At 40.7% G+C, this 14,808-nt stretch overlaps 1 long non-coding RNA gene across 1 annotated transcript in view; it reads right to left on the reverse strand.

The window, feature by feature from the left end:
- Positions 1-10,301, reverse strand: part of LOC122156675 — a 58,321-nt gene extending 48,020 nt beyond the window's left edge. The window contains exon 1 of the long non-coding RNA XR_006167603.1: positions 9,774-10,301. This is a non-coding gene — a long non-coding RNA (uncharacterized LOC122156675). The remainder of the gene's footprint in view (positions 1-9,773) is intronic.
- Positions 10,302-14,808: the final 4,507 nt, after the last annotated feature.

A 14,808-nucleotide genomic window follows, 5' to 3' on the forward strand; every position in this document is an offset into this window, starting at 1 on the left:
GAGGAAGAGTTTACCATAATGATCAACTAGACTGGTAAGAAAAACACCTGCACTACAAAGTCATCATGACGAATGCATGAAGGAGAGTAGGCTCTTATGCTGCAAATCTTTGAAGAAGACAAACTATAAAGAAAGAAGAAAAAAAAAAAGCTATGAAATAGAAACTTCTAGCTTCGACATATCTGCTCTTTTTCAAGGTGAAAGTATGTTTCAACTTTCTAATGGTCACATTCACATACAAATATACGACAGGATGTTTTTTCATCTACTTGCTGGACAAGTGTACTGCACAGAAATGCTGAGATATGACAACAATCAGACCTGTCAGAGCTTCACACCTGTAGTGGGCCTGAGAGGTGTATCAATTGTTTATCCGTGCAACTGATGCACAGTTAAGGCCTGCACAGTTTGTCAAGCTAAGACAAATATGATAGGTTTTGGTGACTCATAGAAATGCAGAAGCAATCTCCAGCAGCCAGAACCACCCTACCATTCTGAATCACCAGCAATGAAAACTGGGAAATGGAAACAGGGAGTCTGACTGTACCTAGCTGTCCCAAAGAACAGAAGGAGAAAGGAAAGACCAGTCTGTTCCTCTCACTTGGTTTCCTTTCCTCACATTGCTTTCTTAGTGATCTGATGTGCAGGAACAGGGTGTTTCCTTCAGCTGGAAAGTGGCAGTGAGAGTCATGGTACAGCACAAGAGAAAAAAGCTGGTGCAAAGATCAAGGACTCCACTTTCGTCCTTTTCTGCTTCCTCTTTGGTTTGAGGCCAGCAAGCATTACCACAACTTGTGCCCGTTGTTACAGACAAGCCTTAATTCAGCTCTCAGTACTAAGGAAAAAAAAACCAGCATCAAACAGTGGCTGTAGAGCGTTTGTATAAAAGCTGGATAGTGTCACTTAGAAAAAGTATACGGTGTGTAAAACCATCCAGGTATGTTTGAATGCTTTGTGTGAAGAGTCATTTTTCTCATTTCTGTCATCAAAACTGGCTTGCTTTTCCAAAGGAAGGAACACCTATGGCTGCTCTTCCTGTGCTGCAACAATTTGAATGCAAGCTCATGGCTGTGTACCAACACCTTCATTTCTAGGCATAAAAGGAGAAGTGCATATGCTCTGTTGTGAGTATAAGGATGCTCACAACAGAGAAGGCTCAAGCCTTTTACTGCACTTTTACTCCAGAAAGATCTTCTCACATTGTACAATGCGATTCCCCTGCAAAATTTCTTCCTGGATGTACAAAGCATCTGTGCAGTGATTGATAGGCAGTGTACACTCAAAAGTGACTCAAAAATGACTGTAAGCAGGGATACATTCTGTGAATCGTTTAGAAAAGTACAGTAGAATGTTTGGACTGGACTTGGTGTGGACTCCCAGAGCACCTTCCCAAAGCTCCTATTCTCAGCCTACCCGCAATTTCCTAGTTGTTTGGGTTTTTTTCAGCCTGGTTACAAGACTGTGAGACAAAATAACGAGGTTGTTCACAGAGGAGATTACATGTGTATATGTACTCTGCTCTGTCCTTTCTGAAAGTACAGGCCATCAATTTCAGTCAGATTTCATGGCTTCTTAAAGCTAAGCATTCACTTAAATATTTGGCAATTCAGATCCTTAGCATACAATTGCCTATTCTCTGCATGTAAAAAGAACATAAATCTGTTACCGTGGAACAGAAAACACAACTCCTGCTCAGTAACCGCATCTAATAAACATCCTGACCACAATAAAGTTTGTTCATTTGAGCAATCTCTGAATGTACATATAAACTGGCTTCCTGATCCAACCAGATGCTTCCAACTCTGCGTGCTGTTTTCGGAATACAGATCCTTCCTCCCTCCAAGATATTTGGAAGGATTTTACTGTAAGCACTGAACACATTCTCTACATTCCATTAAAGCGTGAAGCATCATTTATTATCCAAATACTAGATTGTGAGAGAGTTTTCATATTTTAGGCAGTCTTTAAAGTTTCCCATATATTTTTTCAAGCACACGTGCTATCCTAATGACAGAATTATAGAGAATATTTTTTTCCTTACCTTCTTTTACAATGTTTTCCATTCCTACTCTGAGAATATGTTCCAAGCTTACTGATGTGTAATTCCAATTCCACATCGCATGAACACTATTTTCCATGTTACAGAACACATACACTACATTACTTACAGTAAGCAGCTAGTGGAATCAAAATAAAATTAAGATTGGACGGAAATTGCTGTGAAATTATCTTATGAGTGTACTGTCAAAGTATTACCCCTGGAAAGATCCTGCTGTCCACAGAATCCAACGCAAGTAGCATCTAATTTCATAAGCAGCTCCACTATTGGCTTCATCAGCTCCATTATATTTTGGTCTAACATAAGATACACTTTATGATGCTCAGCTGCAGAAAAGGCCTTAGAACTTGATTCACATGTTTTAACTAATGCACGTGTATTTTACCACAGAACATCAAAGCAATTTGTAGAGAAAGACTCAGAAAAAGGAAGACTCCCAGTCTAAAATTTGGTAACAGTTTCACTGGAACCAATGAATTCTTGCAGATGCAGCCTTTCCCACTCAGGGGCACTGAGAGAGACTGAAAAGGATAAAATAGATCAAAAGGATCCTGACTACACACCCATTAAATACTGCTAAAAGCATACAAACAACCTTAAATGATCATAAGACAGGGAGGTTTCAGTGAGATTCATCACTCTGAGTTGCATTCTAACATTATTCCCCATGGCAAATGGTGCCTTGCTTCTCTTCCAGACACATCCTCAGTGATGGAGCAGGTAATCTTCCTGTTGTCCTGAAGGGATACTGGCAACATTAGCCAAATCATGCATGAAAAGCAAGGCTTTCATGTGATCTGCTGGCTTTGCAATCAGACATACCTGCTTAGAGTACTGCAACTGGAAAATCTTACTGCAAAACCAAGCGAGACAATCCTGAAAATAATGACTGTGCTGCAAACCAGCTGTAGTTACTTTGGAACACTCTGAAGTGTGGACGCAGTTTTTCTGGTGTCTTATGCTACCAAAACAAAATCTGTGCCTGTCCAATTAAGAGGCTTGCACCAAACGAACCACCTTTACCTTGTTTTATTCTTCTCAGCCTCTGATTTTGTCTGTCTCACCTGCAGAAAGCCCATGGAGAGAAAAGCAACGCAAGAGACAGACTGAAGGGGACTGAACATGTTGCTCATGAGAGGAGAGATTTTGGAAACAAGTTTACTTGTGAAACCAGGAGAGAAACGCATAAAACTTGATGCAATAATCACAGGGTAAAATCCAATAGTCTATACCACCCGAGAGGTCAGGCCCAATGATAGTAATGCCTTAAGAGTATGAAAATTGAGAGTTGCTTTAAGATTTGTGGACAGGTCAATAAAATTTACACTGTTTATGAAGTGCTCCTGGTAGACACCAAATTAACTCTCTGTAGTTTCTTGCTCATTTCTGCCCTTTGTCATTTCTTTTCCAATCCACTATCTCTCTGCCAGTGGCTTGTTGCCATGTCTGCCAATCACGTTTCCACTTGTGTTGGAGATGTCCTTCACCCTGCTTTGCTCCCTTACTCATTTGTTTACTCTCCCATCACCCCACATAACAGCAAACATATATCTTGCTCTGATACCCAGCTGCTCCATACATACGCTCCCTCTACATTTTATCACTGTCAGCCTCCTCTTTATTTTCTACCCCAAGGGAGATGCAGCAGAGTTCTCAGGAGGACAGGCAGGGACTATGACATACAGCCACTGGATGTCAGTGCATTCAGAAGTTGGGCTAAACAGATCCCTAATCCTTGTTTTTGAACTTGATTACTTGAATATTTCACCATCGGCAAAAATAGGCAAGGTATAGGCATATCTTTATCAGACCTTGAAAGTCATGTTACTCAGCTGAGCATCCTGCATTTAAATTGAAGTTTGTGAAATTAATTTTACAAAAAGGTAAGGTATAATTGCAATTTTGGAAGGCAAATAAAATTTTGGGAACAGTATACTAGAGACTTACTTGTCAAGCTATCATACCACATTTGGAAGAAACTGTAGAAAGAGGCTAAATCCAAAAATGCTTTGTGCTCCATTTGCCACCTATACACAACAGCAACCAAAACCACTCCACTAACACATAGCAAACTGAACACTTATAGCACAGGAGACCAAAATCTATAATATTAAAGACCAAACGGAAGTGAGCACAACAACATATTCCCAAACTTCAGCTGAGGATCGCATCAGGTGATAACGTGTCACATAGTCTCTCCTCACACACATGTATTTCAGTACAGAAAAGCATGGCATTATTTTCATCAGCCAGAGGTTCCAAGGGATGGAACACAGCCAAACGGTTATATTCTTTCTTAGAATTCCAGCCTTTTCAGCTGAACACTTTTAGGTGATGGATCTTCAATCTAAAAATCCAAGCCATAGCTTCAACCAAAGGACTGCAGAGGATTGGCATGCTTCAGACCTCTAAGACATTTCCAGCCCCAATCAGATGTACCCAGTTGTGGTGCATTTTAGGCTGGCAGCAGCATGAGGCACAGCTTGGGGGTGGTTTCCCAAAGATAATGAAGTGTCTCACAAATTCTTAATAGCATGTTGGCCACCAGTAGGCAGTGCACACAGAAGTTTGTGCGCACATGAAGGCATTCTAAGGGGCTTTGACACATACCTTTAAGCAACTTGTAAGTGTCAGCTCATTCATTGAATCATGTGCCAAGCACTTGCTCACTGCTGCAGTTAGGAACTAACTGGACTAGAAGATCTGAAAGGTCTTTTCTAAACTTAATGGTTCTATAATTCTATGATTCTACAGCTGAAGATGTGTGTTCAGTATTGAGAGGCACTTAGAGTTGTTCAGCTGCCCAGCAGGTTAATCCTATCCCAGGAGACTAAAAGGAATTTAAATTCAAGGGGGTAAATCAGCCCCCAGCTTCCATTTGCTATGCACATGAACTGTATACTCCACTGTCCTTCATGACTTTGAGAATTTCCCCCAGTATATTTCAGCTCAGAGAGGAGATGAACAGGAATTGGAGCAAGACAGTAGGTCGCTCTGATCAATTCAGAGTGACAGATTTTAGTTGGAAGCCATCACTTACTTATTTATTCTTGAACTGTTTGCTTGTGATAAGATTTTTCAAGGTTCCAGACAGAAACTGCATCAAATTACTGTATAATTCAGTGTTTCAAATATTTTTTCTGTGGCTTTCTGTGTCTGGTCCAGTCCCGCAGTAAGTATCGAATTCAGAGAATTAGTTATCTGGTTTACAAAAACACAACTGAAACATCCATGGTCAAAAGAAACCGTTCCCTCTTTCTCTCTGGTTCCCTTCCTCACACTCTGGGAGAAAACATAATACACTTGATTTGTCCAAACATTTCACTCAGCTGAAAACAAAAACCTGTCCTCTACGTGAGCAGATCTTTCTTCCCTTTAAGAATTAGAAGTTAACTTAAGTGAAAGGTTACTTAGATAAGAAAAGCTGAAATATTTCAGGCTTTCCCAAATTTTTATCAATCTCATCCTCCTTCGGCTGAAAAGATTTGACCCAAATTCATAAATGCTTTTGGCTAACACGAAAAAAAAATAAAAGAAGACAAAAAGAAAAGAAGTTTTGTTTGAATGCTTCCTTATTCCTAGCCAGAGGCAAAACTGGCACTGTGTTCAGTGGGAGGAAGGCTGAGTTCCTTTGTCCTCTAAATCTCCTCTAAGGTTCATAATTCACACTCATTTTTCCTTCTCTGCTGGGGAACAAAGTGCTTACTTTAATTTCACTGTTGGTTTTTTCCACAGTAAGTGTGGTGATGAACAATTTAAAACACGTGAAAAGCTTTCTTAATATAAGTATGTTGGATAGGGGCTCTGAGAATTCATCAACCAGCAAGCAGATACATAGACAGGGCCATGCACTTTTATGCATTTCTGTTAAGACCATAAGAAGCGTTTGGGAGAGAAAGGAAGGGGAAGATAGCACTGGCAGTAAGGACAGTCAAGAAGGAAGCTGCTGTATGCAACTTTGTATGCTCAAAGCAATAAAGACATTAAAATCAGTTGATAAAAATGGATGCAAAGCTGCTTCAACATTTCACGTGGGAAGAGTGAGAAATCAGGTTTTTTGGATCTGATTTTTCATTTCAGGAACACTGCTGAGGAATGTGAGAAAATAAGGACAGGGTCCTCAGTCACAGCTAAGCATTTCCCAGGGACAGTATGAGTGGGCTGAGAAGTCTGGCTCCAAGAGGGCTATAAAGCTCCAACTGACGTTGTGGTTGCCGTAAAGGGCAATACATTTCCCTTCAAGTTCAACAGGCAGACAAAGGCCAGAAAGGAGAGCAAGCCTTTTTGGTAACAGCTCTTGGTAGAAACTCACAGGTAAGCTTCTGCAAGCTATTCCTCAGGGGAATGCCATAAGGATCAACTTCTACAGAGCAATATATGCACAGGCAAACGTATTTATCGAGTTTCCTTCAAATGCCATTCACCTCTAATAGGAATATATGAGTTGCTACTTTCTCCCACCCATCAAATCTTGTTTCCATAAAATTCCTTCATTTTCTTTGACTACAAATCCAAAAGTGATTAGAACTTCCTATGGGAAATTACAAATGCCTTTCATTTAAGGAAATTCGTAACTTTTATTTAGAAATTATCATTTTGATTTGTACTTTAATAGAATGGAATACTGTAAGTGGATTTGCATATTAGATTATAATTATGAAAGTGAAATTAATTACATTTAATACCGTCTGTGTAGGCACTTAATGAAGGAACTAGAAATTCAAATTTGTCAGTTGGAACCCGGTAATTTTTTTTAAATACAAGCTGTACCTGGAAGTGCTGAGTTGGGCACGACTGCATTTTGAAGATCTGACTCCTCACTGAATTCTGTACCCTGCCTCCGATTTCTAAAGGACTGTATTTTCTTACCCTGCACCCCAAGCTACCTGTCAGAGCTGCAACCATTTATCCATTACTGACAAAAGGAAAGGATCTTTGAAGCACAAAAGACTTGGAAATCCATCTCCAGCTGAAGGAGGAATGGGAGCTCAATTCCATTAACAATCTGGCCCTATAAATCTTGGCTAGAGTACATGTTGGATTTAGCTTTTGTTTTACTATTGTAACTGAAAAACTGCAATATGATCCCCTCTGGGATGCTTAAAACTGGGTAGTATGGGCCCTTCAGAAAATTCAAATGCCTAATTCTCACCCAGGAGTAAACTTCCATGGCAGTTTTTAAAGCTTCTGAAAAACAGTTGGTTGCAACTATTGAAGCTGAAGTGATATTCACATCCATTTTCTAATGCCTTAAAAATAACAACAGGAATAATGGCTCTTGCACAATAGAGTTGTAAAAAAATTAGATGTTTCACCAAAAGAGTTATTTAGATGAGAAAATTATAGCTGCACGTTTGCACATCTGCACCTTGACAATCATATCCATGAGAGCACTGTAATTGCAATGAATTATGCAAAATGCTAATTAAGAAGCCTAATTCACTAATCATCTCACAGGGTCATAACTAGAGCTGAATTTTATTAAGGACATACGATTCTGCAGAGTGAATTTGTGCACTATACCTCTCTTCCCAGAGGAAAGAAGGGAGGCTCAGTTGGAAGGAAGGAACTTGGCAGGAAGCTGTCCAGGCAGCCCAGCCATTGCCATCCACAGCTCTTGATGAATGTCTTTGGGCCTCAGTTTCCCTCAGAATAAAGTCAGGAGACTGCTTTCTTATCCTTACCAGCAGTGTCTGAGGCTTACTGTGTTCATATTTGTAACATGTCACTGGTGTGATGCTACTTAGTCATTCAAAAAGCTGCCTGCAATTTTCTAAGCTTGCAGATCACAGAATCATTAAGGTTGGAAAAAACCTCTCAGATCATTCAGTCCAACCCACAGTCCATCCCCATCACCCACATCCCTCAGTGCCACATCCACACGGTTCTTGAACACCTCCAGGGACGGTGACTCCATCACCTCCCTGGGCAGCCTCTGACACTGCATCACCACTCTTTCTGAGAAAAAAAGAAGATTCCTAATATCCAACTTGAAAAAAAGCAGGGGAAAAAGCAGTGTGGAAAAGCAATACATAAGGATTTGCTGCTGATATGCAACTGATGCATCTTATGAAAGCTCAAGGCAGAGGAAAAAAAAAACTGTGATTACCTCAATGCCAAGAAAGAAAGAAGAAACACAGGGTAGCTCAGGTTACTATTTTGCTATGAACAGGGATCTTCACATGGAAGACCACTATAATTCGATATGGTGTATTTGCAAAATGTCACTGACCCAGAAATGACAGCGCTAACCCTCAGAGGTTCTTCTGAGGAAAGGTTTAACACTAGACGAGTACATGGCTGCATCAGCTTCAGGAAATTGAACCCATGTGGATGGACATAGCATTTTCCTCAGAGGAAAATGACTTTAGAAGAAATCTGCAGGAATTCTGAAAAAGATCTCAGTGCCCCACTCACATTACAGTTGCTGGGGATGGAGGCTTTCGGATTCATCAGCTAGAGCTAAAGACCTCAGTTATAGCGGCTGGATATCACATCTTGGAAACACTGCAGGCAGGCAGGCAGATGATGGATACAGACACAGACAATAAAATCAACTACCCTCTGCAGTCCTTGTACGATCGAGTTTCTCAGCTGTCCTGCAGTTACACACTGTGCACACGTGCTGAGATGCACGGGGCTGCTCATGCAATTATATCAATGTCTGTCTGCACCAATATTTCTAGCAGAGACACAGATCTTTCTCTGCCGCACTGATCAACACACATACATTTGACCTAACAATTCACACCAACGTGTTTTGACAGAGTACAGAAACAGACTTCAGATTAAAGATGGCATAAAGCACCCACTGTAAAGCAAGCTGCTTTATGTCATCCGTCTAGTGGATAAAGCAGATGTGGAGATCTACCTTTGCCAAAAGAACATATCAACCCTGTTATACCAATAACAGAATCTGACATCAACTTCACAGCTACCAGGAGAGATTTCACAACGAGCGACAGTCAAACATTCATTCTCCTTTTCTGGAGGTCTGTCTGCTTTCACACTTCAAGTTCTAAATTAGGACAAATTTACAGCCAGAACACAAGAGGAGGAACAAAACCTCAGGCTGGTCATGGTGCTGTCACCCCAGAGCATGCAGGCTCCAAGGTAGACCCTGCTGGAGAAGCTCCTGCCATGCAGGGGCCAAGCAGTGCCCCAGAGACAGCAGCATGGGAAGGGCAGCAAGAATGGCTGCCTCACATCTGCATCTTCCTCCTCCTAACCTGAGGAAAGCAAGAGGGGAAGGAACTCAGACACCAAATGGGTTGTCTACTTACAGTCCAAATCTTGAGATGGTGCAAAAGAAAAATCCACTAATAAGAGAGGACGTAGCAAAATATTTTCTGGGATGAATGAATCTACTTTTCGTCAGTCAGCAAAGAAAAAGGATATAAAGGATTAAGCAGAAAAGCAGATCCAATTAGAAAAAAACTAATGTTTTATTTTCATCTTTTCTAATTCACATCTCTTCATTAAATAAATTAAACTAATTTCAAAATATAATCAGGTAGTAAGGGAAGACTTGTAGCATCCCCCAAGAAAATAGCTAGAGGATGAAAAGAGGGCAGAAGGAGGGCAAAGAACAGGTAAATAAACAAGGAGGGCAGAACAAGTAATTTTTCTAGAACTGCCTGCACTGGTTTTACTGTCAATTAACAGGAAGACAAGCAGGGAACTTGATACTGGCACTGTTGCAAACGCGACTTACAATGGTTTGCAGTTCTGCTGGCTCTGCTAAAATTGGTCTTTGCTGCCAAGCTGACAGGAGCAGCCAGGTGAGCCCCTGGGTCATAAGATGGGGCTGACAACCAAGAAACGCATATTCATTGTGTGGATCTGCCCATGGACCTGCAGGAGACAAGGGAAAGTTATTTAAGCATCGGGCTGTGAGTCTAGGATATCATCTGCGTTTTTTCCACCCTTGTGCTCCAGTTTGTTGAGCTGCAAGCAGCGTAACTGACAGGCTCCCACTGCGTGTCTGTATTCCACCCGGCAAAGAGAGCCTCCAGCCTAGGAAAAAGCCTCAAGGATAGCAGGAGCCCTTCAGATGATAAAAACTCATTATCCACCTGGGTTTACATCCAAAACATGAGCTTTTGGCATTCTTGGAAAGATGGCGTGACTGTCAGTTGCTAAATACCTCTACAGTGTATCCAGTTTAGTTTATGATTGCTGTCAGCCAGATGAGGAGTGTGGATATATGATAACACATAACAGAGAGAAACTGCCTAGATGCAAACTGGAAAACAAGCAGTGCAGGTAACAGACAAGGAAGGTGCTGCTTTTGCACAGTGTTCGATTCCAGGGCAGCTGCTTTCTAGAAGGCAGAAAGAGGAGAGGAAGTCAAAGTGACCTAAAGGAACCATACCATAAGTGATTTACATCCACTTTGCAACAGCTGCCTCATAGCTGTTAGCACGGTGCCTCCAACCCTCCCTCGCTGCAGCCCTACGCACAGCTCCAGCACAACGCCAAGCACTGACAGCAGGAAAAGAATTCAGAGACAGGAACACAGCTACCTTCAGGTGCCCAGCAGTTGAAGAAACACAGTCCTGATCTTCAGGAGTGGGAAGGGTACTGCCGAGCAGAGGCTTCCCCTGGTGGGGGAATGCAATATTAAAAGCATTATGCTGCTGCAGCATTTGCAGCACAGCCGAATGAAGGAAGCAATCAGTTTGTTCTTTAGGAGGAATAATCACAAAGCAGCAAATGGCTAGAAGTCAATATTTATTAAACTACAAGCCAGTTGCATTTTACGAGCGCCAAAAGTGAGAACATTATTATAAGAACTGATAAATCAAAGCGCTGAGAGTAAACACACTGTGTAAGCTACAATTATATGCTTCTGCAAGATCAATAATTCAAGAGGTTTCATCCACATTATGCATGATGGCCTATGGGAAGTTGGCCTCTTGAGAGTGCTTGCTTGGACTGAGAACAGATGCAGGGGCTTTTGAAGAATTCCTGTCTCCAAATTTCAAGCGGTTGACTATTATTACTTTCAGAAATGCAGGAGCAATACAATTAACTATGGTGGGTGGCAGGGCAGCTATTTCACTTGTGCTAGTATCAGGAGACTACAGGGGACTCCGCACACCTGCAGGCTTACAGAGAGCACCCACCTCCTCAGGGAACACCACGCAGTTGGGATCTGCTCAATGCTAATTAAAATCCTACCCAGTGTGTTAAGACCACTATTTGTTACTGAAGCATCCACTCCAGCAAAAGGAGTTTAGGAGAATTACTCCATTCACTCCTCCTCTGGTCACATCTCAGCACAGCTTCTGAGGAATGTCATCTTGAAGCAAATGAGCATTTGCTTTTAGCTTCTCTATCACTTAATACAGGCAGATCCGTTATTCTAGCACAGAGCAGAGGGGAAAGGGAAAAACTACTCTTCTTTCTCTTCCAGTAACCTCTCCTGCAGAGGTAAAGGCATGTCAAGAAGCTTCCAGGCACCAGCCCTAAAGCAGGGCATAGTGTGCTTTGGGAAAGTGAGATGTGGGAGAGTGAGATGAACCCCACAGAGATTGCCCTCCAGTTCTACTGCCATTCAACCAAATTGTCTCCCTTTTCATGCCAGCAGCAAAACTCTCAGGAATTTAAGTGTTCATGAGTGTATGAACATTCATAAGTGCTCATACCTTTTTTACAGTCCCTAACAAACCTTACATAATCAGTATCATTCCTTCTCAGCCTCCCTGAGATTGCACATGGTTGATCCAAGGAATGGTCTCAAACACAAAGACTGCTTGACCTTTGCTGCACACCCAAGGCCTGTTTATTTCTTAGTCCTCTTGTTTAGGAGGGTACCTGCCTTGCTGAGACTCACTTACAGACTGCTGGAGCATCCTCCACACTGAGTCTACTGATTAGCCAAAGATTCATTTATGTGCAGACGAGGTTATGAGGTTGTCTTAGCTACACTCCCCAGCAACCTGCTTGATACTGATTTCATTTGCAGTAATAGTGCCATAAAGTAAACAGCCTTGCCTTTGTTATTTGCTTTAAAATAATCAATGCAGTGTGCAACTCATTCACTCTGTGGCTTAATCAAATTAACTATATTTGTTCCTCACTTATTGCTATGGATTTCAGTCCTAATTAAGCTCCTAATCCATGAAGTTGTTTTCTTCTCGGGATACTATGGGAAAGGCTGTTCCCACCTCCCCCTTTCTCCCTCTCACAGGGTTATGTCAATTGGAAAGCTGTTTCCTTAAAGAAGATGCAGTTACTTCTGCTACTATGCTGCCAAAACTCAATGCTATCGAGTTTCTAATTAAAAATCTATATAATTTGAAAAAGGCTACATAAATAACTCCAGAAGGGTAGTCAGTGAGCCGAGCTCATCAAAAGTATGTTGGCATATGCCAACGCAGGATCTCATTTTCTAAGGGTGGCTTAGTCTTTAGGCAAACTCCATGCAATGTAGTTAATAAAAACAGATTGCTCTAAGAGGCAGTAATTCTGTCTACTTGGGAATTTCCTAAAGAAACTGGAGGCTTTGTTTTCTTCCAGCAACATTCTACCAAAATTTGGGAACATTTGGCACTGCCTGGAGCCCCAGCCATTAAGGGCACAGGTTTCTTTTGCTAATGTCTTACCGCTTTCTTTGCTGATGTTGCATAAACGTTTGATTTCCAAAATAGAGTTCCAATATTTAGAGTCTATATATTTTTCTGTGGTTCCTCTAAATCAAACGATTTGATTCCCTGTAACTTGGTCATTTGGGTGGTCAGAGGGAAGTATGTTCTGAGAGAAAACATCTAGGTGTGCAGGTTTAAATTTGTGCTTGAGGGCAGTAAGCAGTGTTCAAAACAATGACAACTAATGACCATTATCACCGCCATGGAGCAGTGATATCAGCAGTGAAAATGGCTTGCTGTGAACTACTGCTCTTCCTGGGGAGACTTTCAACAGCTCACAAATCCCATCATCCCAAAGCTATCCAAATAAAGACAAAAAAGTCTTTTGCAGGTTAATTTCTCAGGGTTGCTCAGCTAAATGTAACCCTTATTAACGGCGTTTTGGCATTTAGCCTAGAAAAACTATATTAAGATGCTTTAAATAAAATAGCACAAGATTAAGAGGAATACCAACTGGATTGGTTTTCCTCTAATCAGATTTTTTTTTTCTTTCTCACTTGGCCATGTTTTTGAAAAGCAAGATAAAAGCATTGCAGTGGCATCATTATTGTCAGTTGTGGGGAAAAAAAAAATCACGATATTTTATATTTATATTTTACATTTATATATATTAATATATATTTATTATATATAAAATAATTATATATATATAAAATAAATATATATATAAATAAATATATAATATAATATATAATTTATTATATATAATATCATTATATTATATTAATATAATAATATAATATATAATTGATATATTTATATATTTATAATTTTATATATATATATATATATATATATATATATAACATTTATATATATATTTATATTTTGCACTATATATTTTATAGATATTTTGTTTCCTACCCAGGAAATCCCAGTTAACATAGATTATGTGCTTCTATATTGGTCTAAATTTCACATAGCAAATCCTCCAATTACAAATGCTACAGGCAGGTCTGAATACAGCCAGAGTCACTGAAGCATCAACAGTGCAACTAAGAACTTGGGTAGCTGTTTTATTCGGAGGCTTTTCTGCTCACAGTCTAAGCAGGATTAAAATATAACAAATTGTTGTACTTCAAACTCACACAAGCAAACAGATACGCATGTGCCTTCACTTTTATGAGAACACTGGAGCTGGTGAAAGAAACTTGAGCGTGCTCACTGAAGACATCTGGTTAAGCATATATATAAAAGCTTTCCTATACAGTGATCACAGTGCACACAGTTCCCAGGTAGCCAGTGACAGGAAGAGATGTAATGGCCTTAAGCTGTGTAGGAGAGGTTCAGGTTGGATATTAGGAAACATCTCCTCTCAGAAAGAGTGGTAATGCAGTGGCACAGGCTGCCTAGGGAGGTGGTGGAGTCACTGTGCCTGGGGGTGTTTAAGAAGAAGGAAGACGTGGCACCGAGGGGCATGGCCAGTGGGCACAGCGGGGATGGGTTGGATGACCTTAAAGGTGTTTTCCAACCTACACAGTAGGACAGTGGTTCTTTGACTCAATAATTCTATTTACCATAAAACTAACTGTAGCTGCCTTTCCCCAGCAGTAATAGCATGGCAGAGAGGCACCTCTGATTTCCATGTAAAAACACACCAGTCAAAACAGTCAGCTACACTGCTGTCATAGCTCAAGCTATTGTTATTATCTTCTATTCTGATTAATTTTGATTGCAGCTGAATAACATAAGCAGTTTGCATGTTGGACAGTGCGATCTTCTAGCTGGCAGCTACTGTCCTGCCTGCAGTGGAAAGGGACGGATCCTGATTGATTTTCAGTGCTTCTGAGTATTCATACGAAACATTACTACCCCAAGTCTGATGTTTTAAAACTTGGATGCTTTAAATTAAGCCATTAAATCCATACTTACTCAGTGCATAAGTGTCCTGAATTCCTGAACAGCTCTCTAAATCAAATCTTACCCAGATCAATCAATCATACTGAGACCTTTTCTTTCTTTCTTTCTTTTTTTTTAAACCCCAGCAGGTGACACATCAGGGAAACCTGTGGAGCCACAGAGTTTGAATTGCTATTGGAAGCCCTGATCTGCTCTCAGACCTGCCATGTTTATGGATAATCCCTCCAGATTAGTAAA

The sequence above is a fragment of the Centrocercus urophasianus genome, unplaced genomic scaffold (assembly GCF_019232065.1).
Source record: "Centrocercus urophasianus isolate 14NV4802_14NV808 unplaced genomic scaffold, USGS_Curo_1.0 seq_13, whole genome shotgun sequence".
NCBI lineage: Eukaryota > Metazoa > Chordata > Aves > Galliformes > Phasianidae > Centrocercus > Centrocercus urophasianus.